Source organism: Phoenix dactylifera, chromosome 6 (genome assembly GCF_051530095.1).
Source record: "Phoenix dactylifera cultivar Ajwa chromosome 6, Ajwa_hap1_PhDact_Kaust_v1.1, whole genome shotgun sequence".
In the NCBI taxonomy this organism is placed as follows: domain Eukaryota; kingdom Viridiplantae; phylum Streptophyta; class Magnoliopsida; order Arecales; family Arecaceae; genus Phoenix; species Phoenix dactylifera.
The window spans coordinates 2,705,050-2,721,076 of NC_143195.1; the positions used below are offsets into that span (position 1 = coordinate 2,705,050).

General features: G+C 47.2%; 1 pseudogene across 1 annotated transcript; it reads left to right on the plus strand.

Moving 5' to 3' along the window:
• The first annotated feature begins 324 nt into the window (after positions 1–324).
• On the plus strand, positions 325–8,304 carry LOC103703814 (ubiquinol oxidase 2, mitochondrial-like; annotated as a pseudogene). The gene is made up of 4 exons (XR_015987794.2): positions 325–6,639; positions 6,751–6,879; positions 7,400–7,888; positions 8,012–8,304. The product of XR_015987794.2 is annotated as a ubiquinol oxidase 2, mitochondrial-like (transcript).
• Positions 8,305–16,027: the final 7,723 nt, after the last annotated feature.

A 16,027-nucleotide genomic window follows, 5' to 3' on the forward strand; every position in this document is an offset into this window, starting at 1 on the left:
CTCGAGATCCCAACTCTTTCCGAGGTCCCGACTTCCGTTGGGGCCACGACTCCTCTTGAGGCTCCACCCTCAGCTGGGGCCTCGGCTCCTTTTGAGGTTTTGATCTTAGCTGGGGTCGACTCCGTTCCTTCCAAGCCCGGGAGGAGGCGGTTCCGGCCTCAATGTCGACTGTTTGAGGATGACATGGCCCTCGAGTCCGGCAACGTCGCTCACGAGTTTGTGCGCAGTGTCATGCTTCTGCGTGATTGAGCTTTAATGGATGGGGAGGACCTTGATGACTTCGCCAGTCAAGCTTATTTAGCCAACATCATGGTGGGTAACATAACCCTCTCGCTTCTCATTTGTTTTATTTGTAAGTGCTTGACCTCGGCTGACATTTTATCTTTTGTGCCAGTTCCTCCATGTAGTCGACATGCTAGTATCTGACATGCTTGCCTATCGGGGGTAGATGAGGGTACTCCAGCCGAGGATGGAGCATGCTGTGCTTCGGAAACAGGAGGCTGAGGCTCGAGCGATAACTGCCACGCATCGGCAACAAGAGGCCGAGGATCGAGCGACGGCCGCTGAGCAACAACGACACGAGGCCGAGCAGAAAGCCACGATCATTGAGCAGCGGCAGCATGAGGCTGAGGAGAGGGCGGCGGCTGTGGAGCTGCGGCGTCAAAGGGCCAGGAAGAAAGCATAGGCAGCCGAAGTTCTGATTAAGGACAGACTCGCCCGGATCTAGGATATGGAGGTCGAGCACGCCCGGGCTTATTTGTCCGCTGAAGGTCGTATCTTCGAGCTCGAAGATGCACTGAGCGGTCAACGAGATGAAGCCGAGGCCCTAAGATCGAAGGCCGGTCGACTTAAGGGGCTCATGGGGGAGACTGCTCGGGAGGTCGTCGAGAAATTTCGTCAATCCAAGGAGTACCTCGACGAGCTAACGGAGGGGGCTACTAGTGCTATGATCCAGGGCTTTGAGAACTGTCATGATCAAGTCCAACGGCTCTGCCCTAGAGTCGACCTTAGTGGCCTTGAACCAAACCTGGATGAAGCCGCCGAAGTAAACAACGGGGGTGCTGTAGAGGCCATTACTGAATTTGTGCCGGAGATCATCTCCGAAGTCGCCACTGGGGTGGAGTTAGAAGCTATTCCCGAGATCGGTGCCGAAACTGAAGCTGCTCCCGAGGTCGGCGCCGAGGTCATCTAAGTCGGCTAAGCCAGTTTTTATTTTCTTTTCGCAATGTCGGCCACTCGAGCCTTTTGTATCAAGCCGACCGCAAGGTCGGTTTCTTTTGCACTCGGCCCTTGGCCCTTTTAATATCAATGAAGCACACTTTTTTCCAATGCTTTGCATTTTGAAGTTCGACGAAGTATTTGAACTCGTTTCGCTTGGTACTTTGTATTAGGCTCTTGCGCTCGACTAAGTAAGCACCAACTCGAGATTAGAATCTAGCTCGAGGCCACCGGTCCGAGAATTGAATCCAGCTCAAGGGTAAGCACCATCTCGAGGGTAGAATCAAGCTCGAGGGTAAGCACCAGTTCGAAAATAGAGACGTCTCCGCTCAGATCAGGGCGCCCCTTTGGCTTGGGCGAAGGAAGTAACTGGGCGGTCGTCTTCAGATCGAGTTCTGCAAGCTGAGCTTGAAGGGATCAGGCCGCCACGTTAGCTGAAGCGGAAGCGGTCGCAGGAGTTCTTTGAAGTGTTACGTGTACTCTCCTTCTTATGGCGCCGTTGGGTGGAACGCAAGGAGTTTGCCATTAATGGCCCGTTCTCCGAAGCGGCTTTTATGACCGTTTCGGTCTTCAATGTTATGGCTTGGGAAGATCCATTAGGGGAGCTTCTGGAAGGGCCACATGGCAAGATCCGACTATTTGGGCATTTGGTTGACCCAATCTGAGCCGTCAAGATAGGCTATATAATACCTTAGGGGGATGATCTTAGAGTCTTCACTCGATTTCTTTTACTTTCATCTTCTTCCCCGGCCGCCATCCTTGCTATGAGAAGTTGCAGGGATGGTCTTCACCAATAAGATCCCGATGGCTCGACACAACGAGGTGGTTGCGTCGGATGGAGCTCGGTCTGATGGGAGGTTGAAGAGCCTCATCACCGGCGTGACGAAGGGCTTCCGCTACAAGATGCGCTTCATCTATGCCCACAGATGCCAGGTCGGGTCTACAAGATGCGTTGTCGAGGTGACAACCCACAATGCTGCGGAGGTTGTTGCTGCGGCCGGGTCGGAAGCTGCTCAAGCTAACATTTCCTAGTTTTTGTTTTCCTTTTGCTTTTGCTAAATAGGCTACTCAGCCCTTTTTGTATTTAGCCCGACTTTAGGGTCGGCTATTTTTGTACTCGCCCCTTGGCTTTTCAATCATGAAGGAAGTGGTCTTTTTTTTCAGTCTTGAAATCTAGCATGGTGTTTGAACTTATTTCGCCTAGGGCTTTATGCTTAGCCAGTAAGACCCGAACTGCATGGTTTGGGTATTAGCTCAGCCTCCATGCTGCCATGTAGCTCTGTAGAGTTGGCAAAGAGCTTGTTGAGCTTGCTGCGCCGAGCTCGGATGACACATCACTCGACACGTTAATGGCTACGGGGGCTCTTTTGGCTCGCGATTGACATAATGCATGGCGCTCCGAGCTCGGCTTAAGGGATGCCATTGTAGATACCTATGATCGCGAGAGCCATCCAGCTCACGATCGACACAACGCAGGGCGCCCCGAGCTCAGCTCAAGAGACGTCATTGTAGATACTGCAAGGCATCCCTACTCAGATTGGAGGCGTGCTTTTAGATTGCTGCGGCCAGGAGAGCTCTTCAAAGGCTCCCCGTTGACACTGCAGGGCGCCCCCCACTCAGATTGGGGGCGTACTTATAGACTACTGTGGTCGGGGGAGCTTTTCAACGGCTCTCCGCTGATGCCGCAGGGCGACCCCCACTCAGATCGGAGACGTACTTGTAGATTACTGCGGTCAGAAGGACTCTTCAACGGCTCCCCGTTGACGCCGTATGGCTCCCCCCACTTAGATCGAAGGCGTACTTGTAAATTACTGCGGTTGGGGGAGCTCTTCAACGACTCCTCGTTGACACCGCAGGGCATTCCCCACTCAGATCGGAGGCATACTTGTAGATTACTGTGGTCGAAGGAGCTCTTCAACGACTCCTAGTTGACGCCGCAGGGCGCCCTCCACTCAGATCGAGGGCGTACTTATAGTTTTCTGCGGTCGGGGAAGCTCTTCAACGGCTCTCCGTTAACGTCGCATGGCGCTTTCCACTTAGATCGGGGTGCACTTGTAGATTATTGCGGTCGGAGGAGCTCTTCAGCGGCTCACCGGTGATGCCGCTGGGCATCCTAAGCCGAGCTCAAGGGACGATTTTGTAGATTTGAATCCAGCAGCCGTGGAGCACTTTGGCTCTCGGTCGATGCTGCTGGGCATCCCGAGCCGAGCTCTAGGGACGACTTTGTAGATTTAGATCCTGCAGCCGTGGAGCACTTTGGCTCTCGGTCGACGCTGCGGGGCGCCCTGAGCCAAGCTTTAGGGATGATTTTGTAGATTTAGATCCTGCAGCTGCATAGTACTTTGGCTCTCGGTCAACGCTGCAGGGCGTCTCGAGCCGAACTCTAGGGATGACTTTGTAGATTTGGATCCTACAGCTGCGAAGCACTGTGGCTCTCGGTCAACGCTGTAGGGCGTCCCGAGTCGAGTTCTAGGGATGACTTTGCAGATTTAGATCCTGCAGCCGCGGAGCACTTTGGCTCTCGGTCGACGCTGCAGGTCGTCCCGAGCCGGGCTTTAGGGACGACTTTGCAGATTTAGATCCTGCAGCCGCGAAGCACTTTGGCTCTCGATCGATGCTGCAGGACGTCCCGAGCCGAGCTCTACGGACGACTTTGTAGATTTGGATGCTGCAACCGTGGAGCACTTTGGCTGTCGGTCGACGCTGCAGGGCGTCCCAAGCCGAGGTCTAAGAACGACTTTGCTAATTTAGATCCGGTAGCCGCGGAGCACTTTGGCTCTCGGTCGATGCTGCAGGGCGTCCCGAGCTGAGCTCTAGGGACGACTTTGCCGTTATATAACTCGTGTGGCGGAGACAACCAGAGTATATCGAGTTCATTAAAGCATTTCAAAGACGCTCTTGGAGAAGTCTCAGAGGATTACTTTTTTGATTAACATATTCTGAAATTTAAAAATCCTAACCTGGAGGCACAAAAGTCTCGTTTGGAGGTTGTAGCTTAAATTTCGGGTCATCAGACTCGGACTAATAGAGATGAGGCCTCTCCGCTGCCCCCGAGGTCAAGAAGCCGCAAGCATGTGGGATACACGGCTACAACGTTGATGATGCCCCCGATGGGACGGTGGTCGTTCTGCACGTCACGTGGACCTGGGCTCTGCCCTTCGGGCTCCTTTCCGTCGGCCTGATCACGGACAAATCGACCCAGCCGACCTTGGCAGACAAGTGCCTCGATCTTTTTACGGAGCTGATGGCAGTCCTTCATGTCATGACCGTGATTCTTGTGGAAGCAGCAGTACTTATCCGAGCGCTCCCGCATCCTTGACGGTCGTTGGAGGTAGCCACGACCCTCAATTTCCATTAGGATCTCTGCCCGGGTGGATGTATGGGGAGTGTACTTCCCAAACCTTTGGAGGGGAACATATTTTTCGGGCTTCTGAAGGGGAGATATCGGACGAACCTCACTCCTAGGTCGAGGAGGACCTCTCCTACGCCATGGGGATCTGCTCCTTGATCGACTGCGCTCCTCATGGCGTTTTGCGACTTGATTATGGAGCATCTGAATTTGTCGCTCCAATTCTTCGACTTTCTTGTCGAGCTCAGCAACGGATGAAGCTCCTACCAGCTGGAGGCCTTCAACAGCCGCGACAAGTGTTTGGACTTGCTGGGCGAGCAGGTCAAACTGCTCTGGCTGGACATGAAGGGTTTGGTCCGCCAGCATAAGTGCTGCAGGGGGTAGGCTTTGGAACGAGTTGCCGGGTGTTGGTACCCGGCTGCTCGATGCATTTGGAGCTCCGTGACTTCTTAACCTCATGATCACGACTCAAGTCTTTCCTCTAGCGCCAAATGCTGTGGTTCAAATTTAGCCCGAGGGTGACCACACCGGAGGAATCGAGGGAGCTGCCGAAATGTTGCGAAAGAGGGTGAGCCATTTCCCGCGCGACAGTGTACCTGCACAAAGCGGGTCGGCGAATATTTTTGGGTTCGAAGGAGCTTTTGGGCTCGCAGTTGACACGACAGGGCATCTCGAGCTCGGGTTCGGAACGTCATTATAAGCATCAGAATAAATTGCTATACGTCGTGGTAATGGAGAAATTCGGCCGAGGTCGACCGAGCCTTTAGTAGAATCCGAGGTTGGACTGGTTCTGCGTTGGACCGCGGTTCTATCTAATCGGCATCGTGGTTTGCTCGGCCAAGATAGGAGGATCACTAGTCTTGAGCAGGATGATCCATTTTGCCCCTCATCAATTTATATGATGAGTTAAGGTTAGAGATGGGATGGCTTCTAAACCTCTTTATCTCCATCAAAAATTATAATAAACTATAAAAATATTTTTTTCCCTATATAAAAATTAAAGTGACATAAAATTCCTTTTCAAATAAATTTATACATAAACTGAATAAAACCCGAATACGCACCGAAATTAACGTGGCCAGTGCTGCGCTTCGTCATGACTCCGACATGATACCAACCATAAAACGCGTCACTTGTTCGCGCCCTTGAGGTGGCGTTGGATATCGTTAAAATGCCTGCACTGCCAACGGCTAGCGGCGCGGCGGCAGCATGGACTTTCTTGGGACCCAAGAAACGATCCAATGGAAAATAACCAATCTGCCCCTCCCTAGATATTGGTGCATACAGTACCTCTCGGAGGACAAGTCCCGCATAGCGTTACCTTGACGACCATCCATTCAACCAGCCAAGTCGGCGATCCACTTCTGCCACCTCATAAAGCAAAGCCATCCGCGAGACACCGTAACGCCAGTCTAGTTCCGTGCGTGGACCAGAAATGATTCCGAAACGCGAATCCTGGAAGTTTCTCGATTGCTGCTCTTTTAATGGTAACGAACAACTCACATATGGAAAGTACGCTCCACACGTCTGGTTGGCACGTGCCAGTCCTTGTCAAATGGCCCCGCGGCTATAAAAATCGGCTCCTCTTTGGAGGGAGCCAGAAAGCCCTTTCCACAAACTTCCTTCTTCCCCTGAAACGCTCCCAACTTCTTGGTTTCCTCCCTTCCTTTCCCCCAATTCTTCTGAGGGAGATGATGAGTTCTCGGATGGCTGGGTCTGCCCTCATCCGGCAACTCGGCCCCCGCCTCTTCTCCGCCGGCGCCACGCGCGCCGCCGCTGCTGGCGAGCCCTCGTACACGCTCCTGCTGACGGGATCCGCCGGCCAGGCTACCGCGAAGCCCCCCGTGGCAGCGCTGATGCGGCTGTTCCCGGCGCGGATGGCCAGCACCACGGCGGCAACTCCGGCGGTCGGAGGCGAGGAGGAGTCGGATCCGTCGAAGTCCGCCGCCGCCGCAAAAGAGGCCTCCGCCGCTCCTCCCAACGAGCGGAAGGCGATCACGAGCTATTGGGGCATCAACCCCAACAAGGTCGTCAAGGAGGACGGCACCGAGTGGAGGTGGTCCTGCTTCATGGTAAGCTAGCGATTTTTTTTTTCTTTTTTCCCTCTCTAGTTTTTTTTAAAAATAAATATTTTAAGTTCAAAAACAATTGAGATTTATGGGTAACTATTTTTTTTAAAATAGCCGTGGGAGACGTATAAGGCGGATCTGACGATCGATCTAAAGAAGCACCACGTTCCGACGACGTTTCTCGACAAGCTCGCGTACTGGACCGTGAAGACGCTTCGTATCCCCACCGACATATTCTTCCAGGTAATACCATTGTCCTAGATATTTCCTCCTCCTCAAGAAACCGGGGTTTCTCTTCCGTGGCCTTCGTTATTTCGTACGATCCCATTTCCTCCTCCCCAAGAAACCGGGGTTTGTCTCCGGTGGCCTCCGTTATTTCGCTCGATCCGGTTTCCAAGCGGCAGGCGGCTGGTTGGGCCCCACTCAAACCTGTCTTCTGGGGCTCCTTGCAACGACTTATCTTGGTGGGGCCCGCCCATTTTTTATGACCTTTAAAAAAAGTTTTTTTTTTTTTTCCAATCCCAGCCGCAAACCTTCCGCGGCCGGTGGAATGCATCGCATTCATCCGAAGCATGATCATCAAAGCACAGCTGTACCATGATCGGTCACATCAAAAAGACCCTAGGCTCCGATCCCTCCCCGGTGTGCCTACGTCGTGTGTCACGACTCTTGAAGCACAGCTGTACCGTTGATCACGGGCGGTAGCGTATTTTTATAATGTTATTTGCGTGTGTTATATTTCTGCATTTGCGTTTATTTGCAGAGGCGTTACGGGTGCCGGGCGATGATGCTGGAGACGGTGGCGGCGGTGCCGGGGATGGTCGCCGGCATGCTGCTCCACCTGCGCTCCCTCCGCCGGTTCGAGCACAGCGGCGGCTGGATCCGTGCTTTGTTAGAAGAGGCCGAGAACGAGCGGATGCACCTGATGACCTTCATGGAGGTGGCGAAGCCCCGTTGGTACGAGCGCGCGCTGGTCATCGCCGTCCAGGGGGTCTTCTTCAACGCCTACTTCGTAGGGTACCTCCTCTCCCCCAAGTTCGCCCACCGCGTCGTCGGCTACCTCGAGGAGGAGGCCGTCCACTCCTACACCGAGTTCCTCAATGACCTCGACGCCGGCAAGATCGACAACGTCCCCGCCCCCGCCATCGCCATCGATTACTGGCGCCTCCCCCGTGACGCCACGCTCAAGGATGTCGTCACCGTTGTCCGCGCCGACGAAGCCCACCACCGCGACGTCAACCACTTCGCCTCGGTATGCATGATTGATTTCATATCTTGAGTCGATTGTAGGATGAGGTTATTAATTGGGTTATCATGTTGGAATTGTTCTCTCCCCTCATTTTGCTCAAAAAATAATGCTGGAATTGTTGTTTAGGATGTTCATTACCAAGGGATGAACCTGAAGGAGGCGCCGGCGCCGCTCGGGTACCACTGAATTGCTGCTGCTGAGCTTGATCTCGGTAATGAGATGATGGAGGTAATAAGAGATAAGAACTGAATTGCATAAGCAGTCTAAGAGTAAAGTGTCTGATGTAGGGTATAGAGAGGCTTGTTTTGTTCTGTTTTATTACTGACTATATATTATTTTAAGGATTTGATGATGTATTTCATAACCTGATGATAGAATTTGAGAAGAAAGAATAGAAACAGAAACTGTTTTACAAAGAAGATCTGGGATGAAGCTACAGTAATAGAGAAAACAGAAAGAATGGAGTTAATCCCTATAGTTCAGAATTACATTCATTTATATAGTAATGGCATGTATTCTGGATTGTTCTATGATCCGGTTGATCCAACTGGAGTTGATGTAGTCTGTCCAGCTGGGAATAAAGCTGAATCAGTTGATCCTCTAACTGATTCAGTTGAGTCAGTTTGCTTGAAGCTTCTAGAACTCAATACCCCCCTGCAAGCTGATGGGTGTGGAAATATCCGAAGCTTGGATCTGATAAGATGATGACGAGCAGGAGGTAGCGACTTTGTAAATATATCCGCCGGTTGATCAGTAGTGGAGATATGCCTTAGGCAAACTTCATGAGATTGAACTTTTTCCCGCACAAAATGGTAATCTACCTCAATATGTTTTGTTCTGGCATGAAAAAGGGGATTAGTGGCAAGAGCTAATGCAGATACATTATCACAGTAAAGTAGTGTAAGTGATGTCATAGCAATAGAGAAATCATTAAGTAATCTGCGAAGCCATATTATTTCTGAGGTAGTGACAGCTAGAGCCCGATATTCTGCTTCAGTGGATGACTTTGCCACAGTAGGCTGCTTCTTTGCATGCCAGGAGATGAGATTGGACCCAAGATAGATGCAATACCCCGTGGTAGAACGTCTATCATCTGTATCACCAGCCCAATCTGAGTCACAGTAAGCTGATAGAGCAAAGGAGCCTGAGGTGAAGAATAGACCATGATCAAGAGAGCCTTGAACATACCGAAGTATCCGTTTTAACATGATAAAGTGATGTTGCAGCGGTTGATGCATATATTGACAGATGTAATTTACTGCAAAGGTGATATCCGGTCTAGTAATTGTAAGATACTGTAAAGATCCTGCCAGGCTACGGTAGAATTGTGGATTGGGATATGGATCTGTCATATTGCTAGGAGCTTTTGATTTGAATGATAATGGGGAGGAAAGAGGACGACAGTGCTCCATACCCGCTTTTTGTAGCAAAGAGATGGCATATTTTTTCTGACTAAGATGTAAGCCGGTTGCGGTAGAAGATACTTGAATTCCCAAAAAATAGGATAAGGATCCCAAGTCCTTCATTTTGAATCTTCCTTGAAGAGTGGAGATAAGGTTTGTGACAGATTGCAAGTTATTTCCGGTAACTAAAATGTCATCCACATACACTAGAAGATACGTCACTGTGTCATCCTGATTGTGAATCAGTAGAGAGGAATCAGCACTGCTCATGTGGAACCCCAATTTGAGAAGAAAATTTGTGAATGTCGCAAACCACTGTCTTGGAGCTTGTTTAAACCCATAAATAGCTTTCTTCAATAAACACACATGGTCAGGCTTAGATGTGTCAATGAAGCCTTTTGGCTGCTGCATGTAAACCAGTTCATCAAGGTTGCCATGTAGAAAAGCATTACATACATCCAGTTGACGTATAGGCCAATGACAAGATATAGCAAGACTTAGAAGAACCCTTATTGTAGGAAATTTTGCCACTGGACTGAACGTTTCCAGGTAGTCAAGACCATATTCTTGCTTATAACCCTGTGCAACTAGTCTTGCTTTGCAACGGGCTATAGATCCATCGGCATTTCTTTTTATTTTGTAGGTCCATTTGCAGCCCAGGATATTTTGATTAGAGGACCGAGGTACTAGTATCCAGGTCTGTTGATCCAGCAGTGCATTGTACTCAGCTGACATGGCTGCTCTCCATCTCGAATCAGCAAATGCTTGAATAAATGTAGAGGGTTCAGTTGTAGCAGTCTTAGACCTTGTAAGCATTGTGTGTTTGTTTGCAGAATTGTCTACCGGTATCATACTGTGTTGGTTTGATGAATTGAATGAATTGTCTACCTGTACCGGTGTAGGAAGAGATGCTGAAGTTGGATGAGATGAATGTGTAGGTGACTGAGATGAAGGTGCAGAAGGTATCTGTGACAAAGCAGTGGAAATGGGACTGCCTGATGTGGACTGTAAGTCATAAGATGGTGGGACTAATAATGGAAACGGTAATAATGGAGGTAATGTTGATGTGGTGCTTTTAGCTTGGGCAAAAGGAAAGGAAGACTCATCAAATGTAACGTGTCTGGATATGAACACCTTTCCTGTTTGAGGGTTGTAACATCTATAAGCCTTGTATTGAAGAGCATAGCCCAAGAATACACAAGGATATGATCTTGGAGATAGCTTACCCACCGTGTATGGTTTCAACCAGGGATAACATTGACAACCAAACACTTTTAAAAAATGATAATCGGGCAGTCTCTGAAATAGTACTTCAAACGGTGATTTAGAGTTCAAACTCAAGATTGGGAACCTGTTTATCAGGTGTACAGCCGTTAACAAAGCTTCAACCCAGAAGTGTAGAGGGGCTGATGAGTGAATGAGAAGGCTCCTAACAGTTTCTAATAGGTGACGGTGCTTCCTTTCAGCACTTCCGTTTTGTTCAGGTATGTGGGGTGCAGATATTTGATGTTCAATTCCTGACAGGTAAAATAATTTTTGAAACCTGCCATTGCAAAACTCCCCTCCCCCATCCGAGCGAAAAGACTTAATAGTGGTAGAGAACTGATTTTCAACTAAAGCTTTGAAATGCATAAAATGCTGATATACTTCAGATTTAGCAGTCATAGGGTATATCCAAGAGTATTTTGAGAAATCATCCAAAAACAGGACATAGAAACGATACCCACTGGTGGATGCCATGGAAGATGGCCCCCATACATCTGAATGTATCAGCTGGAGAGGTTTATTTGAGCGCTCCATTGTTGATCCAAAGGGTAATTTGTGAGACTTTGCAAGGCTGCATGGCTGACAGAATCCAGAGCCTTTGGTTGAGTGAGAAACTTTCAGTAGATGAAGTATTTGGGAAAGTGTTCCAGCCACTGGATGCCCAAGGCGTTGATGCCAAATTGAAGAAGATGAACTGTCTGATAGTAGTGCACACTGGTTATTGGAAATTGCACCAGATTTTGGTGAAGCAAAGGAGAATGGAATGGTGTACAAGCCCTCAGTACAGCTCCCCTTGAACAGAATTTTGTTGGAATTTTTGTCCTTGATTATGCAGCCAGTGTCATCAAACATTATAGTGCAATTATTATCAGAGGCAAGCTTGTAAACAGATAATAAATTTCTAGAGATATGTGGCACATGTAATAATTTGGAGAGATGAAAAGAATAATTTGGTGTGTGTAAGATACCGGTACCATGCTGATTAATGGAAAGAGCATCCCCATTGCCAACCGTGACCTGTTCTTGTCCATGGTATTGAGTTGGCTTGTGAATAACGGAAGAGTTGCTGGTGATATGGGATGTAGCGTCGCTGTCCATCACCCAGTCTTGAATACGAGATGGTCCAGCAGATAAAAATGCTTGAGATTGATGCTGATTTGTTGCTAGACGATGAGGCTGATGCACAGATTCTTGATTCAGGCTATTGGTTTGTAATGAATTAACTCCCTTGTATCTGAAGTCAGTTCTGAACCAGTAATTAGCTGCTGTGTGTCCACATTTACAGCATATTTGACATTCAGGTAGAGGGTGTAGATCTCTTGTTCTACTGGTTGATGACCCTGTAACAGGGGGTTGAAAAAATCTGCCTCTACCTCGACTTCTGTTGAAGAAGGTTCTGCCTCGGCCTCGGCCTCTTATAGCTGACAATGCATATGCTGGATCTGATGCAGCTGAGGGGTGATTTTTATTGTTTATGATAAGTTCTTCGCTACTGAGCAGAGCATAGAGCTCATCTAACGATATGTTAGATGCTCTAGTGCGAATGGCAGTGCTAAAGGAGTCATATGACTCAGGCAAACCATTCAAGATGTGTAAGATCACATCCTCTGGATCTAGAACAGAACCGGCAGCTGAAAGGGCATCTACCTTGGATCTAATTGAATGAAGGCACTGATGCATTGGTAAATCATTTTTTCTGATGTTAGACAGCTCGTTCTTGAGCTGAATAATATGACTCCTAGTAGAGGAGTTGAGCCTCCGATCTAATGTCGACCATATCTGGTGAGTATGTTCAAGATTAATGATGTAGGGGAGAATCGCAGATGATATCGTTGATGTCAATGCCGTGACCAACAATTGATCAGTCAGTAAACTATTTTGGTAATCAGATGCAGTAGGATCATCTGATGTGAGTCTTGAAAATGAGTTTTCATCCAGAAACTCAAGAAACCCATTGGCTCGAAATATTCGGATAATTTGTGAACGCCATATGAGGTAATTATCAGTAGACAGTTGAGAAGATATCAGAATGTGGATTTTTGATAAGACGAACTTGAGTTTTGGAGATAAGAGGGGATCATCATCGCCTCTTGTGGTATCGTCTATTCCTTCGGTGCTTGCTCGCTTGATTCGGGTAGGAGGTCCTGAATTCATCTCTGGTTCTTCGTCTTCTTCAATATCAGGTAACGCTACCTCAAGATGGATTCGAGGCATATGATGATCATCTAACCAGTTTTACTGAAAGTGAAAACCGGTGTTACTGATTTTGCCAGATGAAGAAAAGAAAAAAAATCAAGAAGACTCCAAAGAATCTCCATCTTCATTGCAAATCTTGGAAGCTGTGGTTTCAGATCTATATGGAGGAACTTTGCTCTGATACCATGATAGAATTTGAGAAGAAAGAATAGAAACAGAAACTGTTTTACAAAGAAGATCTGGGATGAAGCTACAGTAACAGAGAAAACAGAAAGAATGGAGTTAATCCCTATAGTTCAGAATTACATTCATTTATATAGTAATGGCATGTATTCTGGATTGTTCTATGATCCGGTTGATCCAACTGGAGTTGATGTAGTCTGTCCAGCTGGGAATGAAGCTGAATTAGTTGATCCTCTAACTGATTCAGTTGAGTCAGTTTGCTTGAAGCTTCTAGAACTCAATATCTGATTCATGTTTCGTTGGGTGGGTCTGTTCATATAGATTGCTACCTGTCTTCCATTTTTTGAGCATGTATAAATTTCTTTGCTTCATTCAAATTTGTAAAGTTCTGCTATTTTCTTATTGCGAAAAGGATTAGAGGTTACTTTTGCATCTGATGTCTCAGAGGTTACAGGACATTATTTCTACCGTTCTGAAATCTTGAATTGTTGGTCTCCCGGAATCAGAATCATAGATCTAAATGAATATCTAAATGAAATTGAAGACTGACTTCGTAAAATTGTACCAGCACATAGTTATGGGATAGGAAAGAAATTAGAAACTCGATGATAGTGTTTGTGGAGTTAGAAGAATGGAGCAACAACTCGGTCTTGTGATGGGAAATCAATAATGACGAGTTGAGCCCAAAATCTTTGTTTATTTAATTCAGTTTACATTCACACATCAATTTCTTTTATTTTCAATTTTAGACTAACCACGGTAATATTTCCAGCTTGTGATGAGGCAATCAATATTGCATGGCTAGTCTAGAGCACCACATCAATTGTCTAATTATGCAAATATAAGTTATGCTCATATATGTACCCACCCTACTATCAATCATAAGCAAATATGAACAGAATATGATTTAATACCAAAATCATCATAAAACTATTCTTGCTTCATACTTATTTTGTTCATTAGCTTATCATATATATAGGTACAAAAATATTGATATTATGCAGGTCGATGTACAAAAATTCTTACCTCTTTACTGACAACCAGACAAACTAATCACATACCCACACTGCGATCTATGAATCGGGGTGCGCAGAATCGTGCTCAACGTTCTCTTGTCCAAAAGATTGTTCTCCTATATAACCAAGTCAACATCAAAATTTACTCGAAATATCTGATAACACAGAACCTTCTATTGATCCACTAAAGGGTCTGCCAACATATAGCAACCTAAGACTATCCAGCAGACCTCACATCCAATGATTGCCCTGGATCAAGCTTAGAGAGAGAAAGTACCAATAAGAAGAGAGAGAAATAAAGAGAGAGGAGAGAAAAGGAGAGAGAGAAGAAGAGAGAGTAACTCTCTCTTTCCTCTGTTCACGACATCCCGCCCCTTCCTCTCTTCCTCCCCGCAAGATCCAAGGGGGTGGCGGCCATGGTGGCCTGCCCCCACTTGATTATGGCCACGGCGGCCATAGCCCTGGCCAACGGGCGGCCGAAAGTGGCGAAGCAAGGAAGATGAAGACCGAAATAGGGTACCCCTATTTCGGCTGCAAAACTGGTGATTATCAGTTTAAATCAAAGGGATCAAAGGCCCAAACACGGTTAGAAGAAGGAGGACTCCCACCTCGGTCCAACGACGTTTTCGGCGAGGAATCAAGAGAAGAGATTCAAAATTGGAACTCGGAAAAGGAAGGAAGTCCGACGAGGATCGCTTGGGGTTTGTGAGCAAAACTTCGAAGGAAGAGGGGAGGTGCCTTTATAGACCGAGTCCTAGGGCTTTCACTGGAATCTGGTGAGCTCCAGAACTCCTCTTCCCCAACGGACTCAGGGAGGAAGACAACTCCCATTCGGAGTCCTCCTCTCCCCGTCGCACAGGCCAGTGCATGTTGGGCAGCCCAATACCCGGTCCAGCCCATTCCCAAGCTAGACCAGGCCGGCCCAGCCCAACCTATTATGGACCCTCACAAAAGAATAGATGAATCTACTTTGGGAGTTGGAGGAAGCAGAATGATAGTGTCAAACCTGGACAAAAGAAAATAAATGTCGTGCAGCTAATCAGTTGGAGTACTTTTGGCATCTGATATCTCAGGGATTATAGGACATTGGTTTTATGTGGAGGGATGTGTTGTGTACAAGGATGGCTCTGAATTCTTGAATTTGTTGGGCTCCAGAAATCATATTAACATCTAACAAGGATGACCGACTTCCTCAAATTGTACCACTACATGATTATGGGATAGGAAAGAAATCAGAACTCTTATCAAAGTGTTTGTGGAGGCAGATAATTGAACCAAGATCTCAGTGTGACTATGGATTACACCAGGGCATCAAGGCTTCTGAACGTTAGCAAAATGCAGAGACGGATAGCTAAGATGGTGGAATTGTCTTATGAGGTATAACTGGAATCTAAAATTAACAATTTACTCCAAAGAATATCTGTCAAAAAGTTGGAGTGCTGGCCAGTAGCAAGAAGCATATGATGATCTTGACAATATATTCAAGTGTAAGTTGGGATATTTGTCTATGAACTACTATTTGTACGAATGAGAAAGACCTTTTAAGCCTTTCAGTGATGACAAGTGTATGGTGGATAAGTGAACTCGAAAGGAGATGGAGGGGAGGCCTGAGAATTGTGAACAGATTAGTGAAATCGAACTTGTAGATGCACTGAAGTACTCAAGGAATCTTTTGGGACAACCTAAAAGAAGTAAAACTTAAAGAAGACTTGCTGTCTCTTGATTGAGGTCTACTAAAAGTTTATTTGTTGATAGGATGCCGGGAAGGAAAGATATGAGGTACTTCAGTAGTTGAAGTCCAAGCATGATGTGGCATTGTGATGGTTTAAGAATTTGCACTCACGATGGTTCGTTGATATGATTATTTTGGATGAGATCATGCTTTTTTGTGGTGTTTTCAAGCCTAAATTCCATATCATTGAATAACATTCAGTGCCAGCTATCAGAGGCAGTGGAATTTAGTGGGCTTAATGACTTGATTTTTTGGAAGGAGCTGCGCAAAGTTGAAAACACGAACCACAAGCTGAATAGTTGCTCATGATTGAGAAATGTTGCCAGGCATAACACTTGCTCGAGTC